This window comes from Pelophylax lessonae (genome assembly GCF_965119305.1).
Source record: "Pelophylax lessonae genome assembly, chromosome: 8".
In the NCBI taxonomy this organism is placed as follows: domain Eukaryota; kingdom Metazoa; phylum Chordata; class Amphibia; order Anura; family Ranidae; genus Pelophylax; species Pelophylax lessonae.
Window position 1 is genome coordinate 76,432,472 of NC_138775.1, and position 21,423 is coordinate 76,453,894.

Below are 21,423 nucleotides of genomic sequence, written 5' to 3' on the forward strand. Positions count from 1 at the left end.
AGTCAGCCGGTGGCTCCCTCAAGGCACAGCAGGTCATAAGGAGTTTTTTTTCCCGATCTCTTTGCCGTCACAAAGATTGAAAAAACATCTCCTAGTCAAGAGGTGTTCCTTAAAAAGAAACTTCATAAAGTTCACAGTAAGTTTATAAACTTTAATTACATACTTTAAAAAGTTTTTTGCTTTTTTTCAGTTTTCATAGTTGTGTGAACATGTTTGCTTGCTGGTTTAAAAAAAAAAAAAAAGAGTGATGCATGTCCCTTTAAACATAAAATCAAGACCGTTGTGCTAAATATAAAAGATAAATACACAAATAGGTGAATATTGAATAATTCACCTATTTGTGAAGAGCAGTGGGGCACCATAATAGCTAAATCTGAATGAATAACTTTAACTATTAAAAATGCAAAAAATATACCAAGCTATTGACCAAAACAGCAGCCAGCATAACACCTGAACTAGTGCAAACAGTAATATAAACAATATGTGCAGCGTAATGGATAATAAACATGTAGTAATGAATCACAGAACCTGATATTAATATCATATAAATGTACAAACAATATAAAATACATGCGTGCCAAGAAAACGGAATGAACACAATCTTATCATCATAAAAGTGACATGAAAACATAATGGAAAAAGATAAAGTCCTTGTGTATTGCAATAAGCATAAAGCCAATAATCTTCAAAAAGGTGGTCCAAAGGTGAATACAGAAAAAATTGCTGTGACACCATCCACCACCAATCACATAGAGAGATAAAGGGGGGAGGGGTATCACGCTTCAGGGGGGTGGTATAGGTTGATATTGGATATTAAATAAATAAATTAGCTAAAAACGCTGTTAAATCAATACTCAATAATATGTGGTGGTGTTTAAATCAAATAAAATCATCTAGTGTACATTGTACAGGAGAACGACACGCAAACTAAGTACCAGAATTAATGAATATATTAGCAATATCCGTAAGGAATACCCAAAGCATAGTCTTTCTAACCATTTCCGTTTATGCCATAATAGGGATCCCAGAGATCTATCTGTGTGTGGCATTGACAAGCTGCAACCACATTGGAGAGGGGGCAATCTAACCCAAAAAATATCAATGAATGAAACAGAATGGATCTATCGTTTACAGACTCTGCATCTTTCTGGGTTAAACATTGATATAGACCTTAATTGTTTTATATCGAATTATTGATTTTAATAATAAGGGTTTATTGGATGTTTTTTTTCCCAATGTGGTTCTTATCTACTAGATTTTATCCTTTTGATTTATTGATATTCACTCAGGTCATTGATATTAATAATAATATTTTATTATAATATTTTTATTATAATATGTTATAATTTTATATATATTTTTTGTATATGTGGTTTTTATCTTACAATTATATTTATTTTAATTGATGTCACTTTGTAATATATAGGATTCATTTAATCAGTTTTTAATATGAAACATTATTATAATATTCATTTAACCTCCCTTGAATCCATCCCTCCGCCTTATTTTAATACTATTAATATAAGGGAATTGTACTCAATTTCGCCCACATTCAGTCTATTTGTTTACATTCCTGCCATCTCCCATGTATTACGATCCATGGCTCCTATTTTCTTTTTGTTCCGGGGGGAGGGCTTATGATGCAGCGGAGTTGGATTGGAGACCATTGTGAGGCTTGGCTGTATATATGGCGTAGACACAGTCATGGTCACATGACCCTGATGACGTCAGTCAAGGTGCTGACGAAACGCGTCGGGACGTAAGGAGCTGTGACTGCGCCAACATACTTCCGGCTCCCGCTGACACTCTTATGGAACGTGGAAGGCGTCCGTGGGGTTCGTGAATTGGAGACCGTTCTATTATATCCTTAATGCCCTGCTTTTATCTACAAAATGTAAGTGCATCCATCTCTAAATAAAATTACTTTAATTAAACGTACTTCACTATCGAGACCTTTCTTTTTCCTGGTATGCTGGATGGGAGCCCCATTTCCAAGTTATTTAGGAGGAATCTTTTGTGAATACATGGAGGTGGAGCCTTCTTTTGATGCCTGGTGTCCATGACCATATCTGCCCTATTGACCCCCTAGTCAGCACATACACACTCTGGGTGATCTGGTGGAGGTGTATATTGCTACCCACTGTATATCTAGAGTCTCTTGATATTTGGATAATCGGTTTCACAGTTTATGGACTTTATTTATTGGACTTTACTATGGACACTTTGGAATGTTAATATTTGGGTATTGATTTACCATCACTCTGCAAAATTTTTAGCATATTTTGCACTTTGTTTTGCATTTTTGCACCATACCACTTATATTAGTGTTTTAGTTGAGCGCAATCTTATAATTTAGCAAAAATTATTTATTTCGTCACTATTTTCACTTTTATGTGTTGATTGCTGCTTTTAATTTTGGAATTATTCCACACTAACTTTATCCTTTATTATCATCAAATTTTTCACTTCTATACATATTTGTTCCTTTACACACTTTTTCATCCATTTGCGCAGGTTTTTGGTTCAGCACCTTATCTTTTTCTATAACAATTATGTGACTCCCCTAAATAGGTGAAGAATGTTTTAGGAAATATAAGAATATGTATAAAAGTATAAAAAATATTTTATAAAAAATATACAATGAAATTGAAAATGAAATAATATAGGGGATAAATAACCCACAAAAAAATATATTTTTTATATTGGCAAAAGAAGGCACAGGTATCAGTCCTTCTGGATCATGTATATTTAAATAACTACACAAATACTACTAAATGTTACATAGAAGAGTAAAGTTTGGTATCCAAAATACCCACAGTAATCCTGTGGGTATTTTGTGTTTATTAAAAGTCACCAGCTACAAAAAGGGTATCTGTTGACTTTTATTGAACACACACTCACCTGTCCCACAATCCAGAGATGCGGCCGCCCGAAGCCTCGTATCTCTCTCCTGCCGTTTCCCGGCACCGGCTGTGACAGCTTGCGGCTTCATAGCAGGGTGTGCACTGAGCATGCGCGTCATGAATGGCCAAGTGATCTTCTGGGACCTTTGATGTGTCCCAGAAGATTGCAGGGAGGGGGAGGGAGAACTTCCGCAACTACCGCCTAGGTGGCTGGAGAGGGAGTGGGAGCAGGTACCTGTCAAGACTAGGTACCCGCTCCCCCCAAGAAATTACATGCCAAATGTGGCATGTCAGGGGTTAGGAGTGCTTAAAGCGTAACTTTCACTTTTGGTTAAAACTCCGCTTTAAGAGAGAATCCCAAAAACGTTTATCTAGGTAAATACGGTTACAACTTATTTAGCTAAATCTACCCATTAGTGTAAATTGTATTTATATGTTATATAGCCATAGTTTGTTTTCATTGGTCTTTAAACTGATATTCTAATCTATCACTCCTGGATGCAGAAACCTAAACCTGTTTATAAGATTATTGTATATAAAATTCAAAGCACAATTATATTTGATTTTCCACTATTTAAATGAAATAACCTTTAAATAAATTTTAAAAAAATTAATATACGTAGCAGATGATGCCTTAAACAAAAATGTTTTTTTCTTCAATATACAGTATGTATATCTAATATTTTATTTCCGCTACTCTTTTATAAGGTCCACCCTAGTTACAGATGCCCTACTGTAGTGGAGGATACAAAGATCAAATGAATTTCCAAATTATTTAGAAATATAATAAACAATTTTGGGTTACACATACAAACATTGTTTCATACATTAACTGCTTGCTGACCGCCTGCCGCAAATATACTGCGGCAGACTGGCTCGGCTGCACGAATCGCCGTACCTGTACGCGCCCCCATTTGCCAACGGAGAAGCTGATTCACTGCCGCTGGGCACCCGGGATCGCTCCCCAGGGAGAGAGAACGGCGCTCTGCTGTTGTAAACACATCAGACCGCTGTTCTCACAGGAATCAATGCAGAGCTCCTGTGTTCCTCCTATTTAGGATCACAGGTCTCTGTGTTGATTCCACAAGGCCATCCCCCACACAGTTAGAAAACACCCCCATAGGCATACATTTAACCCTTTGATCGCCCCTGGGTTAACCCCTTCCCTGCCAGTATCATTATTACAGTATCAGTGCATATTTTTAGCATTGGTTACTGTAGTAATGTCACTGGTCTCCCCAAAAATGTCCGATCTGTCCGCCGCAATGTTGCAGTCCTGGTAAAAATCTCTGATTGCCGCCATTACTAGTAAAAAAAAATAAAAATTACATAAATCTATCCCCTAGTTTGTAGATGAGATAAATTTTGTGCAAACCAATAAAAATATGCTTATTGGGATTTTCTTTTACCAAAAATATGTAGCAGAATACAAATTGGCCTAAAATGATAAAAAAAAAATTGATTTTTAATTTTTTTGGGGGGGGAATTTTATATAGCAGAAAGTGATTTTTTTTTTTTTGTTCAGAATTGTCACTGTTTTTTATTTATAGCGCAAAAAATAAAAATCGCAGAGGTGATCAAATACCACCAAAGGAAAGCTCTATTTGTGGGGAAAAAAAGGACATCAATTTTGTTTGGGTACAACGTCGCATGACCGTGCAATTGTCCATTAAAATAACGCAGTGCCGAATTGCAAAAAATGACCTGGTCACTAAGGGGGCAAATCCTTTCGGTCCAGAAGAAGTTAAAACACAACACTTCATTGGACAATTTCATGAAGAAGTGATTGAGAAGCATGAGGTGTGTGTATGAATTTGAAAATGGGTGGTAGTTAAATATCTTTTATGTGTTTATATGATAATGCCTGTGTATAATGTCATGTGTAGATGATGATGGGGTGTCCTGTTTCTTTATATTGGCACCTTGTGTACCTATGCTGAGGAGTAATGGACCGCTTCTATCAGAAGCTGTCATTGGAGGGATATGGCTTTTTGTTAAAGAAAAGAGTCAAGGTAATATTGTTCAAGATAAAGTCTGCTCCAAAACAGCTCTATTTATTTGTGCCTGTAATATGTTGTACAACATCATATTTGATAATCAAAGCGACTATATTCACAAAAAAAGTGCACTGAGGTGAATTTGCAATAGAACTGTAAAATCTAATCTAGAGTTGCTGATGTGTTAAAAACAGATGTTAAATTTCTTTGCAAATTTACCCCAATTAACATTTTTTTGAATAGACTTTTAAATATACTATACCACAGGACTTATTGGAGCTTTAAGCACTTCAGCTCCGGAAGGTTTTATCCCGGTCCTGACCAGACCATTTTTTTGCCATACGGCACTGTGTTACCTTAACTGACAATTGCGCGGACGTGCGACGCTGTAACAAAATAAAAGTGATGTCCTTTTTTCCCCCAAAAATATAGCTTTCTTTTGGTGTTATACTATTTGATCACCTCTGCCATTTTAATTTTTTGCGCTACAAACAAAAAAAAGAGCAACAATTTTGAAAAAAAAAAAAAAAAGATATTTTCATTTTGGTTATAAAACACATCCAATAAAAAAATGAAAAACAAAATGTAATTTCTTCATAAATTCAGGCCAATAAGTACTCTATGATTCTGCTACATGTTTTTGGTAAAAAAATAACAATAAGTGTATATTGATTGGTTTGCGCAAAAGTTATAGCGTCTACAAACTATGATGGCTTCCTTCCACTATAAGGTTTACCACAAAATAAAAAAGTATTGTTTGACCAACACTTGGTAAAAGGTGTATGATGCCTATCTCCTATACACGCAGATCATTTTCCATGTATGTTACTTTTCTATATGTGACTGTGCCAAATAAATATTTTTGTGAAGTTCAACTCAGTTTACTATTGACTATACTGTGTATTTTTTTCATATGTGCGTTCTAAGAGTGATATAATATTTGAATAATTACCTGTGGCTAACGCCACTGGTGGCCCTGGGAACCTTTCATCAAGTCCCGTACTCTTTCCAAGGCTGGTGCCTTCTCAGATGCTGACACAGTTAAACAGAAGAGTGTCAATTTAGCTTTTATAACTGCAGCAACCAATGCATCATTCTCCTCTGGGCTAAACAGGGGATCAGTTTCTCTTTGTTTTCTGCTGCACCTCTGAGTCATCGCTCTCTTGTGATGTTGGGGGGACACATGTCTCCTTTTTGGCCATGGTCCCACTCCGCTCCACCTCCACACTTCCCTCCATGACTCCGATCCACTCCATGCCTCTGTTCACCTCCACTCTCCTCCCCTCCACACCTCCTCTTCCCTCCACTCCTCTCCCCGCCACGCCTCTTCCCTCCATGCCTCATCTCCCCTCCACTCCTCCTCTTCCCTCAACGCCTCTCCTCCCCTCCATGCCTTCGCTCCCCTCCACTCCTCCTCTCTACTCCACCTCTCCCCTCCATGCCTCTCCCCCCCCCTCCATGCCTCCTCTCCTCTCCATGCCTCTTCCCCTCCATGCCTCCTTCTCTCTATGCCTCCTCTCCCCTCCACGCCTCTCCTCCCCTCCATGTCTCTTCTCCCCTTCATACCTCTCCTCCCCTCCATGCCTCTTCTGCCTTCCATGCCTCCTCTCCCCTCCATGCCTCTCCTCCCCTCCACACCTCCTCTACCCTCCACTCCTCCGCTCCCTTCCACTCCAACTCTCCCCTATATGCCTCTCCTCCCCTCCAGTCCTCCGCTCACCTCTACTCTCACTCACACAAACACACTGACATTCTCACTCCCTACCACAACACACGCAAGCTCTCTCACTGCAGACCTTGTATTTTTAACAAAAGCACCCAAAACCACACAAACCAAAACAATACCACTCTCTGCTCCTCTCTCCCCACACCACTGTACTCTCTCTCAAAATGGCATCAGAGGGGCGACGGCTAACTGCGTCAGAAAACAAAACTGAAAATTTGAAATTGTGAATCATTCCGAATAATCGAAATGTGTTTACGAAAGTACGAATAAATTTGAAGCACCAAAATACATTACATTTCGTAATTTTGTATTTTGGCTATTTAGAATGATTGGGAATTTGTTATTTTAGTTTCGGTTTCTGACACGTTAGGCACCGCTATTTTGAGAAAGAGACATGTTTTTGGTTTTCTTGCTGTTTAAAAAAAACACACACACTCTGATCCTGTTGAATGCAACGAAAGTATGAATCAACGGAAAAAGCAATCTCATGAAAGAACGAATTACAAAAATTACGAAATGTGTTCCGAATCAACGAAAAAAGCAATCTCACAAAAGTACGAATTCAGAGTCAATGAAAAATTAGCCTTATGCAATTACGAATCATTCCGTTTCAAGAAAAATTGACCCTTACGAAAGTGCAAATTATTCCAAATAGAAAAACGAAATTACGAATCATTACGAATCAACGGAAATGAAAAGAAACTAAACTTATTTTCCCGCTGTGCACGTCTATCATTGGGTACCCTGTTACATGCTTTCTTTTGTACGGTACTTCAAATTAATAAAATTACCTTTCCTATTGGTAATGATAAATTAATAATCCCAAATGCATTACAATCACATGCAGTCTCTCACTATCTTTATTTGATTTTTTTGCAATTTGTTTGTTTTTGTTTTTGTGATATTATAACCACTGACTTTATTGTGATATACTGTTGAGCTAATTAGAACTTTAGGGTAGCAGTTATCTAGCCTATATAATATTTTTTTGTGTTAGCAGTGACGGGGTATTCACATTTACTAATCATTCGTTTAGCCACTTGCCGACTACCAGCAGCACATATACTGCGGCAGGTCGGCTCTGTCCCGCAACTTGATGTAAGTGTACGTCGCTTTGCAGGACCGCAAGTGGAGGCGCGCGCGCCCATTCACCACAGAGGGAGCCAATCGGCATGTCTGGTGGCCGCGATTTCTGCTGGGCACCCGCTATCGCTCCTTGTGGAGACGGAATGGCGGTCTGTCGTTGTAAACATGGCAGACCACTGTTCTGTCAGTAATGAACACAGGGATCCTTTGTTCCTCTTATTTAGGAACACGTGTCTCTGTGTTCATTCAGTAAATATATCCAACCCACAGTTAGAAAGCACCCCCTAGGGACACATGTAATCCTTTTAATCCTTTGATCGCCCTTGGTGTTAACCCCTTCCCTGGCAGAGTCATTAGTACAGTAATAGGGCATTTTTTTAGCACCGATTACTGTAGTAATGTCACTGGTCCCCCCAAAAGTGTCAAAAATGTCAGTTAGGTGTCCGATCTGTCCACCGCAATGTCGCAGTCCCGCTAAAAATCACAGATCGCCGCCATTACTAGTAAAAAAATAAATATTACATAAATCTTTCCCTAGTTTGTAGATGCGACAACTTTTGCACAAACCAATCAATATACACTTATTGGGAATTTTTTTTACCAAAAAAATGTAGCAGGATACAAATTGGCCTAAAATTGTAAAAAAAAATTTGGCAGTGGCAAATCGCAAAAAATGGCCTGGTCATTAAGGGGGTAAAACCTTCCGGTCCAGAAATGGTTAAGCTTTGCATGAACCACTTACCTCCTCTCTGCTCAACCATAGCCTTGATTCCTCACAAGGGACCAAAGAAATATCATCAGGATATGGGCGGACATATAACACTTCCCCTGTCACTGCACAATGCAGCAGTCTGGCCTTAGTGACCTATCGCCTGATCTAAATGCTTTTGAATGTTTTTATTGAGCATATTAAAGCTTTTTTGAGCATAAACATTTTTTTTTCACAAACCCTACCCTCAGCTCATTTTTTTTTTTGTGTGTGTGTGTGTGTGCTTTTTTGACATTTTTTGTGCTTTTGCCCACTTTTTCACATGGTTTTGAGCACTTAGGCGTCTTATCTGCTCGAAATCTCCTCCTAAAAACACGAGTTTGGTGGGGTTTTTTTTCTGCCTGTAGGAGCATATGCCTGTAAACTCCCGAAAAAGCCTTAGTGTGCATGGACACATTGGCTAACATGGAGGGGAGTTTCCAGGTAGAAAAAAATGAGAGCTCAAAAAAGCTCAAAAGCCTGTAGCAGCAGCTTCTTTGAGCTTATTTGAGATGTGATGTTCATGAGCCCCTATCGCCTGGTCCACATGTTGCTATTTTTTTTTCAAGGTTTTTATATCACTATGTCTACTCTGTGTTTTTTAATTAATAAAGCTTTGCAAAAAAAAATAAGATGCAAAAAAATTGAATTAATTTGTTTGTCTGTCAGCAGATTTGCCATAAACCTTACCTCCCCTATTTAGTCTGTCATTGTTATCTATTAAATTCATTCTCTGCAACATATAGATTTGTTTGCAGTTCTAATTCAATGGTATGAGACAAGGGTGTTCACTTTCCCCTATAATTTCTTCATTAACCATGGAAGCACTAGTCACCATGGTAAGAACTAATCCCTGCATGAGAGAATCTCAATTCCATAACTCTATACACAAAATAAGTCTCTTTGCATATGAAATCATTTTAATGCTTACCGACCCTAAAACCTCCCTGCTTGAAGTACAACAAACACTTAGCAAAATTTCCTATTACAAACTGAATTCTAATAAGTCTCAATTCCTTGGTATTCACGTTTCTACTGTGTTCAAATCCCAACTGCTTGAAAGGTTTCCTTTTCAATAGACATTATCTGCCATCCCACTTCTAGGTTTACAACTAACAGCCTCAATCGCTCGATTGTTTGACAGAAGTTGTCAAACAAACCTGATTTTGTTTTACGTGGATGTAAGTAAAACCTTGGACAGAGGGGTGCCTGTGGACAGTGTATACTTGGATTTTGCAAAAGCCTTGGACACAGTTCCCCACACACGGCTAATGTGTAAGGTAAAGTCTAGAGTCTTGGAAAGATCAGTTTGTAAATGGTTAAAAAACTGGCTAAAAGAATTCAGAGATTAGTGATTACTGATTCTTACTCTGAATGGTCTAAGGTTATCAGTGGTGTACCCCAAGGCTCAGTGTTAGGACCATAAGTTTTTAATATCCTTATAAATGATATAGGGTCTGGGATTAAAAGTACCATTTCAGTCTTTTCAGATGACACCAAGCTATGCAGTGGAATAACGTCCTTACAGGATATCTCTAACTTACAAGCCGACCTCAATGCACGGTTTAAATGGGCAACTAGGTGACAAAAGAGGTTTAATGTCGATAAATGTAAAGTTATGCACTTGGGGGCTAAGAATATGCATGCATCATACACACTAATGGGAGTACAACTGGGGGAATCAATGGTGGAGAAGGATCTGGGGGTTTTGGTAGATCATAAGCTTAATAATAGCATGCAATGCCAAGCTGCGGTTTGTGAGCAAAGGCCTTTCTTGTATTAAGAGAGGTATGGACTCTAGAGAAAAATAATTTTGCCCCTGTACAAATTATTAGTAGGACCTCATCTGAAATATGCAGTTCAGTTTTGGGCACCAGTTATCAAAAAGGATATTGAGGAACTGGAGAAAGTGCAGAGAAGGGCAATCAAACTGATAAGAGACATGAAGAAGCTCAGCTATGAGGATAGATTAGAGGAACTAAATGTATTCTCTCTTGAGAAAAGTAGATTAAGGGGTGATATAATCAACATGTACAAATTCAAAAGGGGTCCATTTAGTGAACTTGGCCTGAATTCTTTCCTAAATGTACATGATATAAATAGGTACTAACATTTATAGGTAAAGTGGATCCAGGGAATATTCGATTGCCTGGGATCAGGAAGGAATTTTTTCCCCTGCTGGAGCAAATTGGATCATGCTTTGCTGGGGTTGTTTTGCCTTCTTCTGGATCAACTGTGGGTAGAGGGTTGTGTATATGGGATTGTATGTTTTTTTTATTTTTTTTATTGTTTGAACTTGATGGACATGTCTTCTTTCAACCTGACTAACTATGTAACTATGTAACTATGTTTACCCTGAATTATAAACCCTTTCTAACTTGCCTTCCTCACCTATTGCCGAACCTTCCCACCTCTGATCTCTCAACAGCAGGTAGAATTACAGCTGTTAAAATAATTGTATTACCTAAACTAGTGTATATATTTATAAATGTTATAATACCAATACCCAGGATATATTTTTCATTGGTACAACATTTTTTGAACCGGTATATTTGGGCCCATAAACCTCCTAGATGCTCTCTTAACATAATGTAGACATCACTTTACTGGAGCATGGGATTGCCCCAAATTCTCCACTACTTCAAATCCTGCATTTTAGGCCAAATATGATACTGATAGAACCTCTCACCACACAAAATATGGTCCCAAATGGAGTCTATTTTATTCCCCAAAGGTAACCCTTGAGTGACCTTATATGCAATTAAACTGGGATTGCTACTCCCAAACATAGACTCCCAAACGGTAACTGCAGTGCTTAAAGCTTGGTCTGATACCCCTCTATAACGATTCCTCCCAACACATACTAATTTTATCCCTGTGCCTATAGATGTCCTATAGATACTTATTCCTGACCTACCTATCTCAACTTGGAATAGTAAAGGGCTGACTTATATATCTAACTTATTTGCGGGTGAGAGTACCCGCTCTTTTGAATCGCTGAGAGAAAAATTTAGGTTAACATCCACTGACTATTTGGAGATTATGTGGGGGTACTGGTTCCCTGTATCACATACTATGGAAGTGCAAATCGATACACTCTTACTGGAATAAAATATTCCCACTGGCGTCTGATAGATCCTGATTCTGCCTGGGTCCTATTTCATATAGGAGCAGATCAGATTCCCCTACTTGCTAGGAATGTTCTGATACACCTAATGTTACCAGCTAAACTTACTGTAACTAGGAATTGGAAATCACCTGAGGTGCCAAGTATACAAGAAACTCTAATAACCTTAAACCATCAATGTCAAATGGAGAAATTGTTAGCAGCAAAAAATTGCTCTACTTCTCGGTATACCAAACTTTGGTCCATATGGTTGGATAACCCTAAATGTATTTTTGATTCTTGACATTATATACTATCTGGTGTAACTGTTCACTGATTGGAAACCCCTGTTTATGCCTATTACTTTCTGGTGGATCCTTACTCCCGTTCCCCTCCCCCCCATCCACCCATCCACCCTTTCTTTTCTATGCCCCCCTTACCATTTCTTTCTTTTTCTCCCTTCTTATTTGTAAAAGTTGAAGGTACTAAATGTAGCTGTTTTATTTTTTCTGTTGTTCACTTCTTATTGGTTTATGTGATATTGCTGCATACTGATTTATTTGTATGATGTACCTTCCTGTACACTGCTCTTATGTTGCTGTTTCATCTTATATGAAAAACCCTTAATAAAGAAATAGTTGATAAATAAAAAAAAGTATACTGGCCTGCTTGTGACCTTTGGACTCTAAGCTTCTACTTTATCAGGTGTGCTGTCCATTTTTCGACACCGTACAGGGCACTATCACTAAACACTACTCATTAAATTTTCTAGTTCAAGCTATTCAATATATGTTCCAGTATACTGGATTCATTTACCTTTACAATGGTAGCATGTAGCGTTTTAGTGTCAGTCTTTTATGTATTCATTGATTTGTGCAGGAATTATTAGCCAGTGTCTAGTAATGTGTCTACTGACCCCATTAAAAAGTAGTAACGTCTTCACAGGAGGCTAATGATGGGCAATATCTTGAATGGTTCATAGAAAAAAGGTCTTTTAGTTACTATAAAGTGCTCATTGGCCTTATCTGTCACTGCTATTGATAATAATCACGAAACATGGGTGTCGGAAAGTGAAGCCAACAAAAGTGCACCATTATTTACATATGACTGAGATAAATGGTCCCTAAACACATCCTCCACTGCACCATTATCCTTTCTTTATAAATGTCTATAGACCAACTCTTTCCACTCATCATCTCTACGAAATTATCCAATAGTATTAGTCAAGTGAAAAAGCAAGGCTGCAGAGCCATGGTTTAGAGTTGGGTTTAGGTCCCCTTTCTGTGTACTTTACAGCTGTCATTAACACACTTTACATTTTTTCCACATTATCACTTGGCTAAAGTCCTTTCACACCAGAGATATGCTTAAATTCTGCAAACACTCTTTAGGCAGAGACCTATCTTTATGACCTGTGTCGATGGGCAAATCAAGCCAATGAAATAGTATCCCTAGATACTATTATGATATGAATATGGTGAATACAAAAGTAACTTAACAAAACATTTGTATATAATAAAGAAATAATATAAATATAATAAAATAGTCCTTAAAGAAAGTGAACATGTGCAAATGTCCTTATAAATGTGAAAGCTTAAGTGCTTGGACACCGATTCCAAGAACACCCTGTGTTGTGAATAAACCACCATGTGCTTGATAGTACACACCACACTCACCAGATGTCAGTGACCCCTTACCATACAGCAAGAGAAGTCGTCAACTCTTTTAGGTCTTTGGGGGACCTGTCCCGATCTTCCTAGTGGCTCTTGGCATGGATCCTCCTCAGTAAAATACCGATGTTTCTTCAATTAATTCAATAGGCAAGAAATATGGTGAAAGTAGAAATAAAAATGGAGAGGAAACCTCTCGTAGTATAAAAACCCCCTGGTATGTTTATTAAAAATAGTTATAAAGTGCTACAAATTCCATAGGTATCAAACAAGTAGGTCCGCTATTACATCCAATAAGATGGATGCCGCCCGTGAGCAGGCGTGCATTCCACCTACAGACCTGAAGTGACGCACAGGAACATCCGCTTAAAGTGTTTCATCATCAAACAGTGATGTCATCAGAAGCAGGGGTCACACTGAGTAGGATAAAGGATCCGTACCAGGAGCCACCAGGAAAATGGGGACAGGTCCCCCAAAGATCTAAAAGCGTTGATGAATTCCCTTGCTGTATGGTAAGGAGGTCACTGACATCTGGTGAGTGTGGTGTGTACTATCAAGCACATGGTGAATTATTCACTACACAGGGTGTTCTTGGAATCGGTGTCCAAGCACTCAAGCTTTCACATTTATGAGGACATTTGCACTTGTTCACTTTAAGGACTATTTTAATATTTTTATTATTTATTTATTATATACAAATGTTTTGTTAAGTTGAATTCATTGAAGAAACATCGGGATAATACTGAGGAGGATCCATGCCAAGAGCCACCAGGAAGATCTGGGCAGGTCCCCCAAAGACCTAAAAGAGTTGATGACTTCTCTTGCTGTATGGTAAGGGGTCACTGACATCTGGTGAGTGTGGTATGTACTATGGAGCACAAGGTGGATTGTTCACTACACAGGGTGCTCTTGTTAAAGGGGGATTCCAGATCATGATAAGTCCCCCCCCCCGCAGACCCCTACAACCACAGCCCACGGTTGTCGGGAAGAGACCCCTGTCCCCATCAACATGGGGGCAAGGTGCTTTGGGGTGGAAACCTTAAAAAAAATTTTAATTTTGGCGTGGGCATTTTTTAAAATTTTTTTATCTGTATTACCGGGAGCCAACAAGGAGGCTACATACATTGCACAACTGCACCACTTTACAGGCATGATATTTAAAGGAATTTTTTAATTTTTGTTGTTTCACTTTAAGCATTATTAAACTCACTGCTCCTGTAAAAGCTATGGTTTTAAAAAAAAATAACAAAAATGTTGCATTGATTCATGTCCCCCAGGGCAGTGCCCAGGTCCCCATACACTTTTATGGGCCAATAACTTGCATTTAAGCCTTTAAAATTAGGACTTTTGATTTTTCATGTTTGTGTCCCATAGACTTTAATGGAGTTTGCATGTTTGCTAGAACATTTCCCCTGTTCGAGATGTTCTGGTGCGAACCGAACAGGGGGGTGTTCGGCTCATCACTACTATCAACCTATGCAGTCTGTGTTACTTATACCTGACCTCTGAAAATTGTCCCTTTCTACTTCTGACCCCTGCACTCTGCTTTATTTACTCCTTACCCCTGCACATACAACTGACCACTGGACTCTGGTTTACTTACCCCTGACCTCAAACTCTGAGTTATTACTGACCCCTGAACTCAGTATTAGGTGTTACTGACCTCTGAACTCAGGGTTACTTACTATTGCCCCTAATTTCTTCAAAACTTCCTTACTTTCTAAAAAGGCCTTGTTAGGTTATCTCCTTAAAAAAAGCCTGTTGCACCATGGTGATTATTTATTGTTTCCATATTGCTGAGGTAAATTCCCACCTCTGCACAGTTGGCCAATCTTGCTGTATGTTATGAAGAAGAGGATGTGGGAGGTAATTGTAGTCCTGTTCTAGGATGACAACACTGCTTCTCTATAGACATAGTGTTAGAGTGAGTGATGTCATCCTAGATCAGCAAGTGTGTTACTGGCAGAATTCCCAGGTAAAAATAAAGGGTAAAAAGCTTGAATAAATAAAACTAATGACACCCCTACATCTATGGACTTGTAGGCTGCAATAAATTAAATTTTTGTCATTTTGCTTAGATACAATAAAAAAACATTTTTACATAGAATGATATTTACCTTACAAACAATTGTGGACAAAAGCTAAGGCTCATTTACTGTACATTATGTGCATTGGACTGCATTAGGCTGCATTGGGCAAAATTGCTCAATGCAGGCCCATTGCAACATCGCGTAAAAATCCAATTTCATCCCAGCATGCTGCATTGTGCGTGTCTGGCAGAAATAAGAGATGTTGCTTTTAAATACAGCATATGCAAGGTGGGTCAAGGAAACAGTAATTTGTCTCCTGCTGTGAAAAAAAGAAAAATGTAGTTTAATGCAACAACAGCGCACAATATTGCGCATGAAATTTACGTGCATCAATTTGGGTTAAACACAATACATGTGGTGTGAATCCAGCAACTTGCTTTCTTTGAAAACTGTGCACAAAAACTGATATCTAGAATCAGTAATGAGCTTGAACAATTCCAGCAGATCTGTACAGTGCTGTAGAGCTATTGCTGACCTAGGAAAATAGCTCAGCTGACGGCTCCACAAGTCACTTCCAGTTATTTTCCTTAATCTGTTATTTTAGTGAGCTCACATTGTTTCCAATTGCCGGCCCCATAGGAAGTCTTTCTAGAAAAACAAACACTCTTAGCAGGGCAAACTGATTCTCAAGCATTCTTTTTTTTTTATTATTTCTAAAGGTAGCCTACAAACAGGGTAGAAATTCAATACTTTTTTCAATAGACATTTACCACAGTTCCAGTATTTTGAAATACACCATATATTGTATTGTTGTTGAACTACTGTATAACTCAACAACCTTCATACACAGTGAACTTCAATCACTGGGTCCTTATATTGTCATATACTGCATAAAGTGTATCTACAGCCAAAACATTTGATTTTGATTCTGAATATGAGGTCTGTCAAAACAAGTTTAGTTAATGGTCCGATATTTCAACGGCAACATGGGCCAGGTGCGCACGCATGCACGTGGCTATCCAGAGACATGTTGAGAAGCGCCACCTATCGTGGAGTACACGTGACCATCAGGGTAAACCCACAGTGGGCAGTCAAGCATTGTCAGTGTGGGAGGTAGGGTCAAAGCGCAATGGAGAAATGATTGAACGTCAAGTTCTGCAACAAATTGGGTAAAGGAGCAACGGAGATGCATGAAATGTTGGTGCAAGTGTACGGGACAGAGGCTGTGAGCAGAAAATGTGTTTACGACTGGTTCAAATGCTTTCGTGAGGGAATGGAAATGACTGAGAATGAGCCATTTCTGTGTCGGTCATTGACAAACAGAACCCCAGACATGATCGAGCGAGTGAGACAAATGCTACCACGAGACCGGCGACTGACTCTACGATTATTGGCGGAGGAATTGACAGACAAACAGAAAGCAAAACAGATGGAAACCTCTGGAGATTTCATTACCATGTGTAACCAGAATCCATCCTTTCTGCAAACCATCATCACAGGGGATGAGATCTGTGTGCCAATTCCTGGCTTAACCTGTTCTAGATCATCCACTGTACTCCCCTGATCTGGTGCCTGCTGACTTGTTTCTTTTTCCCTGCCTGAGCATCATGAAAGGCACACATTTTGCGGACGTGGCGGCAATCCAAGAATGTGTGACAGTGGCTCTGCGATTGATTCCTAAAGAAGCCTTTGCTGACAGTTTCTAGAAGATTTATGAATGTTGCCAAAAATGTGTTGTGAAGGATGATAATTATTTTGAAGGCCAATAAAGGTACCGTATTTATAGGTGTATAACATGTACAGCCGTATAACGCACCTTAACCACTTAAGCCCCGGAAGATTTTACCCCCTTCCTGACCAGGGGGTATTTTGCGATTCGGCACTGCGTGACTTTAACGGACAATTGCGCGGTTGTGCGACGCTGTATCTAAACGAATTTGGCGTCCTTTTTTTCCCACAAACAGAGCTTTCTTTTGGTGGTATTTGATCACCTGTGCGATTTTTTGATCACGCGCTATAAACAAAAAAAGAGCGTAAATTTTGCAAAAATAGCAATATTTTTCAAATTTTTTATATGAAATTCCCCCCCAAAAAAATGTAAAAATCTAAATTTTTTAACATTTTTGGCCAATTTGTTTTATGCTACCTATGTTTGGTAAAAAAAATCACAAAATGCGTATTTTGATTGGTTTGCGCAAAAGTTATCGCGTTTACTAACAAAGGGAAAGATTTTTGTCATTTTTGTTGTTTTTTTTAACGCATAATGGCGGCGATCTGCGATTTTTTTGCGGTACTGCGACATTGTGGCGGACAGATCAGACCCTTGACTGACATTTTTGACACTTTTGGGGTTACCAGTGACATTTCTACAGTAATCAGTGCTATACATATGCACTGTTACTGTAAAAATACACTGGCAGTGAAGGGGTTAACTTTTTTTTGAAAGGGAGGGGCTATGTGTGTCCCTAGGGGCGTGCTTTCTACTGTGATTGGCTGTGGCTTCAGATGTATGAAGAGTGATCAACGGTTCTACAAAGTAGAACCGTATGATCATCCTTCATACACAGGGGAGAATGACAGGCAGCTTGTTTACACAAGCCGCCTGACTTTCTCCCTCTCCCCCGCCGATCGCAGAGTGACCGGTGGACATCGGGTCCGCCGGTCACACGTGCGGGGGGGTCCGTGACCACGCGGGAGCGGGAGTGCGCCTCCCGGGGCGAGCGCTCGATCCCTAGACCCTCACAAGCTAGTGACGTAGCCCTACGTCACTTTGCCTGTGAGGGGCTGACTGCCGACGTAGATCGGCGTTAGGCAGTCGGCAAGTGGTTAATTTTAAGTGGGAAGTTTCAGGAAAAAATCTTAAATTTTGAATAAAGAACTTTGAAGCAAAATAAGGGTCAGTGCTCATCAATGCAGCCCTATCAGTGCCCCTCTGCAGCCTCACCAGTGCCCATCTATGCAGCCTTACCATTGTCCATCAATGCAGCCTGATCAGTGCCCATAAATGCAGCCTGATCAGTGCCCATCTGCAGCCTCACCATTACAGCCTGACCAGTGCCCATCTGCAGCTGCACCACTGCAGCTCGATCAGTGTCCATCTGCAGCCTCACCATTCCAGCCTGATCAGTGCCCATCTGCAGTCTCACCATTGCAGCCTTATCAGTGCCCATCTGCCGCCTTGCCATAATTTCAGCCTGATCAGTGTCCATCTGCAGCCTCGCCATTGCCCATGAGTAAATACTGTATATGGGGGTCTGATAAATGTGTTCTCTATATAGGCATATACAGTATGAGTCCACCCCTCACATCTTTGTAAATATTTTATTATATCTTTTCATGTGACAACACTGAAGAAATTACATTTTGCTACAATGTAAAGTAGTGGCTTTACAGCTTGTATACCAGTGTAAATTTGCTGTCCCCTCAAAATAACTCAACACACAGCCATTAATATCAAAACCGCTGGCAACAAAAATTAGTACAACCCTAAGTTAAAATGTCCAAATTGGGCCCAAAGTGTCAATATTTTGTGTGGCCCCCATTATTTTCCAGCACTACCTTAACGCTCTTGGGCATGGAGTTCACCAGAGCTTCACAGGTTGCCACTGGAGTCCTCTTCCACTCCTCCATGACCACATGATGGAACTGGTGGATGTTAGAGACCTTGCGCTCCTCCACCTTCCGTTTGGAGACATGCTTGGCAAGTCCATCACCTCTACCCTCAGCTTCTTTAGTAAGGCAGTGGTCATCTTGGATGTGTGTTTGGGGTCGTTATCATGTTGGAATACTTCCCTGTGGCCCAGTGTTCGAAAGGAGGGGATCATGCTCTGCTTCAGTATCTCACAGTACAGGTTGGCATTTATGGTTTCCTCAATGAACTGTAGCTCCCCAGTGCCGGCAGCACTCATGTAGCCCCAGATCATGACACTCCCACCACCATGCTTGACTGTAGGCAAGACACACTTGTCTCTGTACTATGGATAGACCCATATGTTTTATTCAGGGCCGATACCGATACCGATACCAATACCGATATTTTGGTCACAACGTATCGGTATCGGCGGATATGGGCTGATATTTTGTACATTTAAAGTTTTGAAAAATAAAGACAATTTTTGACACAAATCTGGTACTGAACATGTTAATTTTTGTTTAATGCTTAATGGCTGGCTTGCTGGCACCCTGTGGTGGGTGGCTGGCTGTCTGGCACCCTGTGGTGGATGGCTGGCTGTCTGGCACCCTGTGGTGGGTGGCTGGCTGGGACACTGCGGTGGGTGGCTGGCTGGCACCCTGTGGTAGGTGGGTGGCTGGCACAGGGCCTGTGGGTGGCTGGCTGGTACAGGGCCTGTGGGCGGCTGGCTGGTACAGTGCCTGTGGCTGGCTGGTACAGAGCCTGTGGGTGGCTGGCTGTCTGGCACGCTGTCTGTGGGTGGCTGTCTGTCTGGCACCCTGTGGTGGGTGGGTGGCTGGCTGACTGGCACCCTGTGGTGGGTAGGTGGCTGGCTGGCACAGGGGCTGTGGGTGGCTGGCTGGTACAGGGCCTGTGGGTGGCTGGCTGGCTGGTACAGTGCCTGTGACTGACTGGCTGGTACAGGGCCTGTGGATGTGGGTGGCTGGCATCGGGCTGCTGTGGGTGGGTGTATGGATGTGATACACTCCCGTGAGACTTGTCCCAACTCCAGATACAGATTAAATACAGCATATGCAAGGAAGAGGCTGTCCAAGGCGAGGGAGGTGGCCTCAGAAGGCAGAATGATGTCACCAAAATATTGGCAATATCAGCCATATCGCCAAATATCTGCAATATCGGCCAGTTCCGGGACCGATACCGATATATCGGGGAAAGTGCATATCGGCCCTGTCGATAATCGGTATATCCCTACTTTGTACTCCTCCTCACCTGGTTGCTGCCACACGCACTTGACAACATCTGAACCAAATAGGTTTATCTTGGTCTCATCAGACCACAGGACATGGTTCCAGTAATCGAAGTCCTTAGTCTGCTTGTCTTCAGCAAACTGGTTTCAGGCTTTCTTGTGCATCATCTTTAGAAGAGGCTTCCTTCTGGGATGACAGCCGTACAGAACAATTTGATGCTGTGTGCGGCATATGGTCTGAGCACTGACAGGCTGACCCCCCACCCATTCAACCTCTGCAGATATGCTGGCAGAACTCATACATCTATCTCCCAAAGACAACCTCTGGATATGACACTGAGCACGTGCACTCAACTCTTTTGGTCGACCATGGCGAGGCCTGTTTTGAGTGGAACCTGTCCTGTTTAACCGCTGTATGGTCTTGGCCACCGTGCTGCAGCTCAGTTTCAGAGTCTTGCCAATTTTCTTATAGCCTAGGCCAGTGTTTTTCAACCTTTTTTCAACCAAGGCACCCTTTACAATCTGGCAGAATCTCGAGGCACACCAACTAAAAATGACGAAAAAATTTAATTGTTACTTACGTCAATGGGATACTTGAGCCAAAAAGACCCCAAATCTCTCCTTTTACTTTTTTATTTTTTTTTTTGCTTTTAAAAGTAATCACCAATTTTTTTTTTTTTTTTTTTTTTTTTATGTAATATAAATATACATAAGATATGTGGGTTTTAAATACTGTATTATTGATAATGGAAACTGCACTTCTTTTTTCATGTTGTATGATGTGCAACATAACCCACATATCTTATGTATATTTATATTACACAAAAAAAAAATGGTGATTGCTTTTTTTTTTTCTTTTAAAAGTAATCACCAATTTTATTTTTTTTATTCTTTATGTAATATAAATATACATAAGATATGTGGGTTTTAAATGCTGTATTATTGTTAATGGAAACTGCACTTCTTTTTTTATGTTGTATTCCGCTTGCACCTGCACTGCGGTCAAACACAAGCAGATGTGCAAGCAGAATACAGCTTAAAAAAAGAAGTGCAGTTTCCATTATCAATAATACAGTATTTAAAACCCATGTATATTTATATTACTTAAAAAAAAAAAAAATTGGTGAAAGCTATACCAGGTAAAGTTAATGACAGTCCATGTAATTCTCATGTAACTTTATAGCTCACGAAGCCAGGAGTCACTGAAGAGCCTCCTCCCTGTTATTCCTCTTCTCTGCTGTAACTCGAAAAGTGCGCCAGCCAGCAGCAGCTCCAGGGAC